Source organism: Camelus bactrianus, chromosome 5, assembly GCF_048773025.1.
Source record: "Camelus bactrianus isolate YW-2024 breed Bactrian camel chromosome 5, ASM4877302v1, whole genome shotgun sequence".
In the NCBI taxonomy this organism is placed as follows: domain Eukaryota; kingdom Metazoa; phylum Chordata; class Mammalia; order Artiodactyla; family Camelidae; genus Camelus; species Camelus bactrianus.
Window position 1 is genome coordinate 67015439 of NC_133543.1, and position 13168 is coordinate 67028606.

The 13168-nt window shown below is 41.1% G+C and overlaps 1 protein-coding gene across 4 annotated transcripts in view; it reads left to right on the forward strand.

Annotated features, from left to right (window-relative positions):
• LOC123618339 (small membrane A-kinase anchor protein) overlaps window positions 1-13168 on the forward strand; it is a 102324-nt gene that overhangs the window by 72945 nt on the left and 16211 nt on the right. The window contains exon 1 of one of the 4 annotated variants that reach the window (XM_010960039.3): window positions 7968-8574. The exons of 2 other annotated variants lie outside the window; for them this stretch is intronic. The gene's annotated coding sequence lies outside the window, so the exon portion shown is untranslated. Of the gene's footprint in view, window positions 1-7967; window positions 8575-13168 lie in introns of those variants that run through there. One more of the 4 variants, XM_010960041.3, reaches the window with a different exon arrangement.

The window sequence follows — 13168 nt, forward strand, 5'->3', positions numbered from 1 at the left end:
TGCAGATGTCTTTTCGAAGTAGGGTTCCTTCTGGATATATGCCCAGGAGCGGGATTCCTGGGTCATATGGTAAGTCTTTTGAGGAATCTCCATACTGTTTTCCACAGTGGCTGCACCAAACTTGCATTCCCATCAGCAGTGTAGGAGGGTTTCCTTTTCTCCACAGCCTCTCCAGCATTTATCATTTGTGGACTTTTGAATGGTGGCCATTCTACTGAATTTTTTTCTGATTACAAATATAATCAATGTTCAATGTAAAAAATAGTTTGAAGTACTAAAAATAAAAACCTTTCTCTTCTTAAATCCCTAGTTCTTTCAGGCTCAGCTAATAACTTTGCCTTATTTTTACTGAGCTAATTGAGTGATTCAGTTTTTCCTTTACTCCACTCTATAAATATATGTAACTGGTATATACCTTTGTTTCTTGCCAGAACAAATTTCCTATTACTTGAGATACTTAAACTCAGTGTAATTGATTCCATTAAGCTTTAAGAGCATCAGATCTTGGTAGTTGGTATCAAGAATAACCACAGATAGACTAAGTTTATGAAGGGAAAATAAATCTGGGGGAAAAACCCACAAAACATCTTGTATGAATGCTTTTTCATTCTTTCAGGCATTATGGTAGGCCAGGTCATGATATTTTTCCATCTGGATTTCTGCAGAATGATTGACTTGTGCCACTAATCTCTACCTAGTTGCTCAGTGCTGCCAAATTAATCCTAAATCTATTCTATTCAAGGACAATTTTCATTACATCACTTCACAACTTAAGAACTCTTTGTGTCTGTCTATTACTTGTCTAAACAAATCATCCAGGCTTGGCATGGGTGGGAAGTGGGCCTGATTCCTTGCTAGCTATTCCTCACAGATTCATTTTCCTCCCATTAATATGTGTTCCATGCTCATTGCCACCCCTGTGAATATAACAGCAGCTCCACACCCATCCTCTTCTTTCAACAATTAAAATTCTGTGGTTATCTCATGACTCTGATCAAAACTCACCCACTTTCCAGTGATCTCTTATAACTTACATTTTACAGTATAGTCTGTCCTCTACCCACTAGCATGTATTTACTGGTTGGCTTGGTTATAGCTGTTCTTTAGTAATTTCATGACTATCTCCCCTCCAGGGCTGGCTCTGTGTAGGTATTTCAGGTGTGAAAAGTAGAGTCCGTGGAATAGATCCTTGCTCAGAAATACAGAAGCCATGGGAAATATAATTGTTCAGAATGCTTCCCCTATCAACATTTTCAAGTCAGATGGTCTACAACGAGAAGTCATCAGTTTGGGTGACATCCCATCTTTCCAAATCTCAATATCTTGGTCATGGATACTGCCCATCAGAGTTGAGGACTTAGGAGTTGGATACGAGGACTGCTGTATGGTACTACAGACATATTTAACAGGCCATTGTATGGTCAACCAAGACAATGGAAAGCAATATAGAATAATAGAAAGAACACTGGCTTTGGATTTAGGCCTGGGTTCAAATTCAAGTTCTACCATATATGAACAATTACCTTATCTTTTCAATTTCCTCGTATTTAAATTACATATACCTCACAGTGCTATTGTGAGGATTAAATGAGATCACATGTGGAAGGCTGCTGTGGTTCCCAGCACACAGTAGGTACTCAGTAAATAGTAATTATCATTATCATCTTTGAGTTATAGGAGGTCTCCACTTCATCAAATTAGGTTAGCAGTTAAGTGGAATATCACAAGCCAAAAAATATCCCTATGTAGTTAGTTTCTTATGCTGAATTAGCTGGAATTCTTTGAGTACCAATTTATACAACATTTGGTAGTTGATTTGCTTTTAAGGAAAAATCTTTAAAAGATGCTAAACTGCCTCCTTAGCCAAGGACACAGCAGGGCTTTCTCTGTCCTCGTAGATGGCACACTCAGTAAGACATCAAGATAATTGCTGTAATGCTGGGCTGGATGCAGTCCAAAGGCCAAGTTCACATGTATTAGTATGCAGAACAACTCCTAAGATTATAGAATCTTGGCTTTGGAGGGATTTTCTTAGAGGATATGGAATTTTGCTGTTCTTTTTAGAAATCTCCATTATAACAGTCCAGTACGTCATCCAACTTCTGGTTTAAGGGGAAAGTCACTGTTCCACTAATCAGTCCATTCTGTCATAAGCTCTAACCAACATATGGTCTGTTCTTAATTAAATCCAAATATGCCTGCCATGACTTATTTCTAGTGGTTCTAGTAAGGCCCACCAGAGCAACATAGATTAAGTATAGTGCCTCACCCATTTAGTTATCTATTCTAATTCCCCTAACTTCTTCAGAATAAACATCCTAATGTCTTTAATTATGTAGCTATGCCTATTTTCAAGGTATATTTATCAAACATTTGGCTGTAATTTAAAAATTATGAGCTAATAAACAAACGTGAAAATCCAGAATTCCAAGAGGAAGCTGAACTATTTTGATCAAATTTAGACAGATTGTTTTTAATAACCAGGGTATTGAGACAATAGATAGGGCATATGTGCTTTTTGATATGACTCATTAAGTGAAAAACAAAACATGCATTACAATATGATCTTTGAAATAATAAAATTTGGAGCAGTGATTAATGCAGTATTTATCTGATTTTTAACAACATCTTATATCCACATTGTATGCAAAAGAAGTTGAACCCATCTTATTATTAAAAATGGTTATCAAGATAAACTTAGGTAGAGAAGACTTACAGAATCTTGGATTCGTGGGTCTAAGCAGTAATGTTTTTCTCTGTTTAAAATGGGATGAAATCATAGAAAGCATGAAAGCAGAGAAATAACATTCAATTCAACAAAATTTAATGCCTTCCATATGCCAGGTGGTAGAAGTAAGTAGTACATAAAAGTACATGGCTCTTGTCCTCGAGAAACTCAGAATCTAGAGGGGAAAACAAATATAGATAACCATAAAAGACAACAAGAAAAAAATAAGACGCTTATATTTCTACACATTTCTACCTCTTTGGAGATTGTTAAATTTACTTTTACAAGAGAAATAGAATGTTGATGGAGATTTAAAGACTCCAAAATGCATTTAATTAAGTTTAGTGTAGAGATCTTCAGACAGATCTTATATAGGTTATGATGAGCCTTACTTACGGACAGATGCACATCAGTAAACTTAAAGACCAAAACTCAGAATGTAGAAGAACTTTAAGGAGAAATTAAACAAGTGAGAAGAAGAAATAGACTGATGGCATAGTTGACAGCCTACATAGTTGTGAACATGACGAACAGAACTGGATCATACCATATGTGGTTGGGAAATACTGTTCTGTAATACTCTAATGCTTGGCATTGTTGTATTCTTATTTGGAACTTTTCCTTAATTTGGGTTGCCAGACATTTAATTACATATGGAGAACCAGAATGGACCTAGAGAAGCCTGACAAATGAGAGTAAAGGAAATCTTGAGAGAAAAAGTTAAATAAACCTTTTTTCCTCAGGAAAGAGAAAGTTTGAGAGGCAATTAGACTGTTTACCATATGAGAAAAATAATGTTAATTACTTCTCATTTCAGTGACATAATGAATAAGAACAGAATGGTCTAAAGTCCAGCTGTGAACATTGATTTTGGACATATGAACTTTCAAAGACATCATAATATACATTAAAAGATCAAAATGAGAACTCCTATAGGTTTATATTTTCACCTATTTAGCTGGTCAGGTAATCTGATCATTTGTACCTTGATTCTGGGCAAGTGTTAAACAAACGGAGGTCTTTCACAACAGGGTGATTAAGGTTTACAGCAAGATTCTGACGGCAGCTCTGGCATAGAAACAACTGGGAGTAGCACAGAGTGCAGGAAAAGGCCCAGGAGCGGAAGATGACATCATTTTCATATCGACAGCTAGTTCTTCATCAAGAAACATGTTCACATGTCTTAGGCTACAGAAAGTGTTAAGGAATCAATATGCCATTTCTGCTGCTGAATTTTTAAAGCTTCGCATCCTAAAACCCTAGTCTAGGGTTTGACATGAAAATGTAATTGTTACCCACTCAGAGGAGCAATCTGGGTCTCTCAGCCTAATCTAGGTAATTTTTTTAGCACATACAAGATAAGTTCACTGTTTTAGAGAGACCATTGTAGCCTGAACATATAAAACACAAAACCTGGATCAGTGAAAAATATGTGTGTGAAATAGCCAAGTTTACAAGTAATTACTAAAAGTTTTTTTTTTTTTCCCCTAGAGTAGACAGGAAGGAAGTATTGAGCTGGATTGAGGACTGCATGCCAAATAGTAAACTTGCAATTAATGTAATTAAATCAAGCCACCTCATACCCTTTCCCTTAAAAAGAAAACCCATTTCCCCCCAAAGTCCCCTAACACTTCCACTAATAATAGTGGACAATTATATGAGAAAAGAGGGGGTAGAATTTCAGTTTTCCTTTGCAGAAAACAATTATTATTTATTTCTCTTTTTTAAAGATTGAAGTATAGTCAGTTTACAATGTTGTGTTAGTTTCTGATGTACAGCACAGTGATTCAGTTATACATACACACATACATATTCCTTTTCATATTCTTTTTCATTATAGGCTATTGCAAGGTATTGAATATAGTTCCTTGTGCTATACAGTAGGACCTTGTATTTATCTATTTTATATATAGCAGTTAGTATCTGCAAATTCCAAACTCCCAATTTATCCCTCCAGAGAATAGATATAGAAATAGGTATTTCTCTATTTTAACAGAGATTTGTCATTACGAAGGTCAAATGTCAAAATAAGTCATATTTTCTCATAGGTCATACATATGTGCTATTCTCTCATACCTATAATGGCATATCATAATGATATATTTTTTTCTATCTGCTCCATCACTTTCTATTCTTTATAAATCTTTTCTGTGACTTTCATAACTCTCTGACATACATGCATGCTCCATGTGAACACTCCCAAACTATTCCATACACTTATTTCCTTCTCATCACTTCCCTATCAGAAAACAAATGACATTTGACTGTTTGCTATGCTAAGAAGAGCCCTAGTGGCAGAGAGGTGAGTCCCAGGACCCAGATCCCTTCTGACAGGGTCCTCATTTCACTACTTAGAGTTCTTTTAGAGAGGAAGCCGGCATGCCCTGGCTGCTTCTCCCAGAGGTGTAAGCTGACTGGTCTGCCTGAAGCAGAAATGAAAGTCTGGTTCGTGATCAGTGTTTAAGGAGGGAGACCAGTGGAGGGGGTCAGCCACCTACCTCTCTCTGACCTGTCTGTCTGGAGTACAAGTGGAAGTTTTAGGGGGCTGGGAGTAGAAATGGAATTTATTTACCAGGGAAAGGATATTGGTAGGCAGTCTTCAATCCAGCTCAATACTTCTGTCAACAGCATGGGCTCTGGGGTCAGATCACTTGTGTTCAAATCCTAGAATTTTCTCATCACTATTTTTTTTTTATCATTTTTACTTTCCATGCCCATCTGGTATAGAAGGAAAACCCGCTGAACCCTTGCTATAGCCCAGACACCCACACCCTAACCACGTTCAATTTAGACCATCTTCAGGGTCCTTCTGCCTCTCTTGCTTTGTTCTCCAGCTTTTTAAAAGTTGTATTCGGCACACTTTCAAAATGCTATAGTCGGTCTCTGCCACCACCAGTTGGAGCAGCTCTGGGTTCCCACCTCCTGTATTCTTATTCCAGCCAGGCTGAGAGGGTGACAGGAGGGCAGAAATGCTGGACGCTGACTCCCAGTTCCAGGCTAGGTGGCTGAGAGGAAAGCCAGCCTTTCTGGGCCCCGGCAGCAGAGGATGCTACGCTCCCCAAGCATCTTCCCTCGGGTCTTACCACAGCACTCTCTTGACCAGAAGCAAGGCCTGCCGTCCTGTGAAGGGCCAAGGTCCTGGTTACCTTTTGATGTCCTAAGGCTAGAAGCAGGCTGCCTCTTGAAGGAGCTTGGAGAAGCATCTTCTACAGCTGTCCTAGCCCGAATGGCCAAGTTCGTCTGAAGGGCCTGGTAAGCACCCCCGGCCGCTGAGGAGCCGGCAAAGCCTTACCCTTCGCGGCCCAGGGGGCGAAGATCACCCCCAGACTCAGGGTTCCCAGTGTCCGCCCGGGACCTGGGAGACCCCGCAGAGAGTGAAGTGGGCTGCTCCTGGGTTTTTCTTAGTCTTGGCCAGACCTGGAATGATGGAGGGAGGGCCTGGCCTGAGTCTGGCTGGCTTGAGGAATTAACACTTGGATCCCTTGGATCTTTGAACTGAGTGAAAGACAGGAATGCACATGTACATGAATTATTTCTCTTCTGGTGGACACCAGACTCATTCCTCGTCCACTACTGCTCTGGTAACTGGGAAGTAAAAATACAAATTTCTAAGTTTCTCTTTTGTCACCTTGAGCATGTCATGGACCGACACTGATCTCTCAGTGTGCAACCCAGAGGTCTCTTAGGGATCATTGCACACTAGGTTGGTAAAGGCTTTTGGGGGAGGGTATAGCTCAGCAGTAGAGTGCAAAAGAAAAAAAAAGAACACGCTTAAAGCTGGTGAGGGGAGGGAGCAAGCGATGACACACCTTCAGTGAAGACTTAGACCTAAAGGTGGAGCCTTGCATTTGATCATTATTATTTAGCATGATATGCCTGAAATGTGAAGAATTAAAATACTTGTTTTATCTGAGTATAACCAACTTGTATACATTAGAAATTGATATTGATCAGACAAATCGATTAGTATAAGTGTATTCACATTCTGTAATTGTCAGAATGCACCTACTCCAATTTTGTTAATATTATGAAGAAAAATTACATGTCTGGGCTGCTGTCTTTGTATATAAATGTTACTTTAGATAATTTAAGCACAGTAATAAATAGGAATGTTTGATTCATTTAAAATCTTTTTAAAAATCTGAGCTAGATTTTATAATTTATGCTTCTCAATTCCTCTGCAATCTAGGTATATTCCTTACTATGTTATACCTTCAGAGAGCCAAACGTCGTGTTAGTCTACAAACTATGAGCTTTGTAGGTTCCAGTCTTTCTTTTTCATGTTTAGTTTTGCCGTTGGACTCTGGTCCTCAGTGTCCTCACCTGTGATGTGAAGGAGTCGGTGATGTTATCATTAAGGTCAAGCATGAGTTTTACATGACTAATCCGTTGTAGAACACAACTAAAATAATGGTTCTTTTGTAGTTCTCTTGGGGCTTTTCCTATTTCTGGGAACTATGCTGGAAAGATGGAGGCATTACATGGAATATGCAGGGAAACACAATGAATAATGGCCATGTCTTGAGGTAGACTTAAAGGCTAAAAAGAGAGAAAGGGCTGTTTTGTTAGAGGTGTTTTGCTTTAAGGAGAAACATACTTTCAAGTACCGTCCTTTAATATTTTTGGATAGAGTACAAAATGTGTCCTTTTAAACGTTGAAGTGCTTGAAGCACTTTTGCTCTGCACACCCACGGTGCAAGCTAGTTAGGAAGGGCAGCGTTCCTGGCCTAGCCCTGCAAAGTATGGGGTTTGAGGTCGAAGCGGGTTGGGCCTCTAAGCCTGGAGTTAGGTGCGGGAACCCTTAGCTGGGAAGGCCGCGGTGAGGCTGCTGCGAGTTCAGCTGTTGCGAGTTCAGCTGCACGCGGGCTCGGCGGGCGCCGCGGGGCCGGGAGCACCTGTTCTCTCCACGGCAGGCCCCGCCCGGAGACCAGCCCCTCCCTCACCTGGGGGGCCCAGAAGGCTGGATCAGGGGCCAGGACACTGAAGTGGCTTGCTCACTTATGTTTTCTTCGAACTTTGGGGGTCTAATTCCTTCTGGGCGGAGGATGGCGGCTGCACTCTGGTTAGTGTATTGACAGCGGGCGTAAGGGCGATGGCCGGGACCCACCAGCTCCGCCCCGCCCCTGCGGACGTGACCGTAGCTGCCCCCGCCGCCCAGTGCTAGCGCTCCGCCCCCAGAGGGCGCGCCGTGGAGCCACACGCCCCTCGGCCGCCACCTGCGGGGCCCGACCAGCCGGGTGCTGGGCGCGAACCCGCAAGGAGCGCGCGGCGGGCGCGGCAGCTTCGGCGGCGGGAGGAGGAGCCCGGAGCGCGGCCGAAGGACACCCCGTCCTCCAAATGCTGCCACTTGACTGAGCCGGCCGCTGGCGAGAAGGCGGCGCCGCTGTCCCTGTAGCTGGACCGCACTTCGCTCCGGCCGCGGCCTCAGCTCCCACCCGCCCTGCCGCCAACCCGCTCCCGGACAGCGCCGGCCCCGGGAGCGGAGGGAGCGCCGATGCCTGGTCGGCCCCGCCGCCGTCCCGACGCGCGAGGGGCGCGCGGCTGCCCGCCGAGGAGCTGTGTGAGTGAACCCCTGGTGGGGGGGCGACCGGCGTGTTTCTGTCGGTCTCGGCTCGTCAGCTTTGCCTTTTTGGCTTTCGGTGGCAGAAACCTGTGAGTTACAGGAGGTTTTGATTAAAGCGGATCTTTCTCGGCCAGGTGTCTGGCATTGGGCCTCACTTCTCCGGCTCCTAATTGAGGACTTAGCCCCTGCCCCTCCCACCTTGTTCTGAGCCCCCAAATGGAAGGTTTTGCATTATGAGTTGCAGTTTCACCTTCCTCCCTGAAGAGTGAATGAAGATTTTCAGGTAAGAGATTTGCCTGTGAACATTTAATCTGTATGCCAAGCTGTCAGGCTTGTGCTCTGAAAGGCATGTCATGAGCAAAGTGCGAGCGCCTCTGCTTTTAGCGGTGGGAGGCTGAACCTTGAGGTGAATTATGATGCAAATGGGAAATAAAGCGCAGTAGACAGTAAGATCCTTCAGCCTTTAGGAGAGAGGCAAAGCAGAAAAACTGGAGTTATTTCTCTTCTGTTTCCCGCATGCCCCCTCCCCATCCTTTATGGAAGTAGGTTGACATAAAATTATAAACTAGTAAACGTTTCTCATCAAAGACGCCATCGTTTTAGGATCTGGTGTTTATGGTATTTATTTTAGGGAAAATTTTAGTTACGGATTCAGAGGAATAAGGAGTCTACTTTTATTATATATTATTACAGTGTATAAATCACATCAAGATCAACAGTTGAATGTATCTTTTTTCCCTAGGATGAGGTTGTTTTCAAATACCTGATACGGGTACCACATAGAGATGGCAAATAACATTATATAGGTATTCTGTCTGACGTATTCAGCGGAATGGTCTAGAAAAACAACTTCAGTTTTTAACTTCTTTGTTTTGCCATCAAACAAAAATTACTTATTAGGCCCACAGACTTATATCAAAAGAGGACTTTAAAATCATAGACCAAACTCCACCCCATTTTAATATCCCCCTGTTGCACTCCTGACGGACCAGCCACACTTTGGGCAAACACTTCAGTGATAGGGAGCTAACTGCATTGTGAGGTATCCCTCTTTCTGTTATTATTAGCAAGGCCTTGTTTACACTGAACTGACAACCGCTTCCTTGGACTTGTTTATCATTAGTCCTACTTTTGCCAGTAGCCCTCCTGCTTGTGAAATTATACGTAGAGTTTTTCAGCCGAGATCTAAAACTTTCATCCAACTGAAAAATTGTTAAGAAATGAAAAGTCCAGGGGGAAGGTATTGCTCAAGTGGCAGAGTGCATGCTGAGGATGCTTGAGATCCTGGGTTCAATCCCCAGTACCTCCTCAAAAAATAAAATAAAACCTAATTACCTCTCCTCACCAGTTTAAAATAAAATGATACAATAACAAATAAAAAAATATTTTTTAGAAAAGAAATGAGAAGTCTAAAGTGGTAGAGTAAAACTTTTGTCTCCTTTACTTGACAGCCTTTCAGATCCCTGTGCCTCAGCTTCCTCATCTGTAAAATGGGAATGATAATATACTCTTGCTACCTATAGGGTTATTATGAGGGTTAAATGGGATAATGTTCATAAAGTGCTTAGCATAGTTGCCTGGAAGTTAGTAAATGTTAATTATCTTCACTAAATAATAATCACTTTTATTTTTCCTTCCTTACGTTAAGACCCTTCTCTGTGCTAAAGATCCTTAGCCCCAAATTGAATTCAGTAATTCAGTCTAATATGCACAGGGCAGGCTGCAACAAGTTCCTGTCCTCAAAGTTGTCTAATTTTCAATTGGCTTTTTTTTTTTTTTTTTTTTGGTGTAAATACACCAAAGTTGCCTGAAAACCTCACCACTACTCCTGCTCTACCCCTCCTCACTTTTTAATTGTGCAGTTAAAAATTTCTTGAATATGAACTTTGTTTTCTCTCCCACTACTGTAAGCCTCTCTCCAATCTCCGGTTTGTTAGATGTGTTTAATCTTGATTGTGGCAGTCATCACGTTCACCCTACCTTCTGGTTTTGAGTCACCTGCACATGTGGTGAGTTTGCTCACCATTCAAGTCATTGATAATATATGGGACAGGTCCTTTTGCCATGGTGGCACATCTAGAAGCCTGTGGCACAGAGAACGTCCTGGACTTTTGGAGCCTGGCCCTGACACCTACTAGCTTTGTGATCTTGAGAAACTTCTTTTCTACATCAATAAAATGAGGTTAGAAACACATACCTTTCAAGTGATTGTTAGAATTCAGAGTAATGTGCTGAAAGTACCAAGCGCAGTACTGGTTGGGAATGTAGGTGGCCCTCAGCTGAGACAAATTAATGAATGAATCAGCTGAACTCAGCTAGCACTGTCCTTTGTATTTATCAAACTCTTTAGCCCATAGATCAGTCTTCTTCAGAAGGACATCATGAGAAACATTTTAATGAAATGCTTTGCTGAAAGTAAACATTGTGAGTATTCTCTGATCTGTCACAAAAGTAAATGATGTTAGTTTAAAAATGACTGATTCTTAGTGAACTGCAAGTTCCCAGAAGTCTCCAATATTACCCTCCCCAAATGTTCCCTGTTTTTTATTTAAATCTTGAATTTTGCCAGAGATCGGTATTAACTGGTTTGTAATGCCTAGAAACTCTGATTTTTTCCTTCAGTTTTGAATTTTAAAAAAATTAGGGGAAAAAAGTGTGTTTCTTGAGCTTTCCCTCCTTCTCCATGTTTTTCTAAAGGTTGTCAGAATATTTCTGTGCTTACATCTGTGGGTTCTCCTTGGAATATAATTCACCAGAATTTGAAGACATGAATTCTTTTAAAGTGACTTCTTCTGCATGTACCTTGGTTCTCTCTCAGTGAGGTTTCTTCTGTTCTTTCCAGCTTAAAGATCATTTGCTTTTAAGAAAGCAAAACAGTTCCTGAGGAATTCTATTTTCTTTCTCTAATTAATTAATATACCATCTGCCTTGGATTTGGATTTGGATTTGGAATTTTTTAAACTGGAGCATGTTTTCCATATAAGGGTACTGTGAACAGAATGATGGTGGAGAAATAAATCAATCGTAGCATTATAATGTTGAATATTTGGGGAGTAATAAATAACTCTGGTCAGTATCTGATATAGAAAGAGCCTGTACTTTGATAATTAATTTGTTCCTTATAAATTGAGAATTGTGAAATAAAGGATGTTTCACAAGGGGCTGAAGGTAACATAAATTAGTGAGTGGACAGGTGCCAGATACAAGGGAGTGACAGAGTCCTGTGGACTGGAGAGTGAATGCCCCGCTTGGAACTGTTCTAATTCAGAACACTTTGAACATTACACTGGCCAGACAGAACACTGGCCCAAACACTACTGTGAGTTTGGGGCGTTTGCTCGTAAGGGCCCCGAAAGAGACAGAACTACGTATAGTTCACTGTTTTATCGCCGACATCTAACACACTTTGAAGCACATGGATATTTGATAAATAGCCGAATTTTAATTAGCATTCATTAAGTGCCTCTATGTGGAGAACTTCTGTGCAAAATAACAAAAGGAGAAATGACTACTGCCCTTGAGGAACATTTAGTCTCATTTGGGGCGGCAGCACTTATAAATTAAATAGGCTAGATCTGAGTTCAAGAAGAGAATTCTGGGTAAAGGTTTGGGGAATTCCAGGAAGTCTACATGAGGGAGATGGGACTTCCTCTAGCCTTGAATGTGGTACAGCTCTGATTTATGCAGGGAGGAGGGGAAAGGGTGCTGGGGGGAGACACGGGGGAGGTGGTGGTTTTCAATGTGAGGGAAGGCTAGAAGAAGAAAATGAGCATGTGCGTGTGGTAAGGGTTATAGTTTGAGAGGGGGAAGTTTCCTTGGATTAGTGAGAAATTAAATCCAATAAGTAAAAAGAAGGCTTTTAAAGAATGGTTGAATTAAACATACCCCTGCCCCCACCTCACCTCCACTCCCCACCGTGAAACACTGTAGCATCAGCTACAGAGCACAGGAACTCTGTGACGCCTTAGGAGTATGGTGTATGTATCATGAAAGAATTATCAAAATGTAAATAGCAAAACTTTTGGAATTCTTGTCCTTTGATCTTGAGTCGAAGTGGATTTGGACACTGTGTTTTCCCAATTCCCCATTAAAAGAATAATGGTTCTTTTAAGTATTCAAAATTACGTATACTACTACCTGGAATTTAATTCAGTGCATAGCACTTAACGCTCTTTTAATTTATTATTTATGCCTCCTACTTGTTCTAAAATACTTGAAGTGGTTTCACTATGTAACATAAAGACTAACCTTGAGTATGTAGGGAAGGGAAAAAAACCATCTTCCTCTACCCTCTTAAGTTCATTGGCGGGCCTGCAAATCAAACATGATAGATTAACAGGAGAAAAAAATTAATCACCTGTGTATGCATGGGAGTTCATAAAGAAATGACTCAAGAAACGTTAGAACTGGGGACTTGCATATCATCTTAACAAAAGTGATAAAATGTGGAAAGCAGCTAGACTAAGGAAAGGGGGGTTGGGGCTTCTGGCATGACAGTGAGTTCTAGGAGGGAGGGTGATAGGAAATGTAAGATAAATAAGGGTTATTTGTTTTGCAGATAAGAATTGTCTCCAGAGTGGTTCTCTTCTTGGTGTAGGAGAGGGAGACACCTTTACAAAAGGAAATTTATGCCCTGCTTTTGGACAGGAAGGTGGATGGCAGAAAGCCAATTTCCTTCACATCAAACAACCCTTATGACAATGAGGCATGCTTTGGGGTGGCAAACTGATCCCGTTTTAATTACTTAATGACAACTGAGGTAAATAAAAGTTAGTGGCTCAAAAAAAAAAAAGTCAGTTAAGATTATTTGATCAATTAAGCTGACTAAGATTTAGTTATTTTGGACCAGCCTTGAATTAGAAACTATTAAAGTTCAG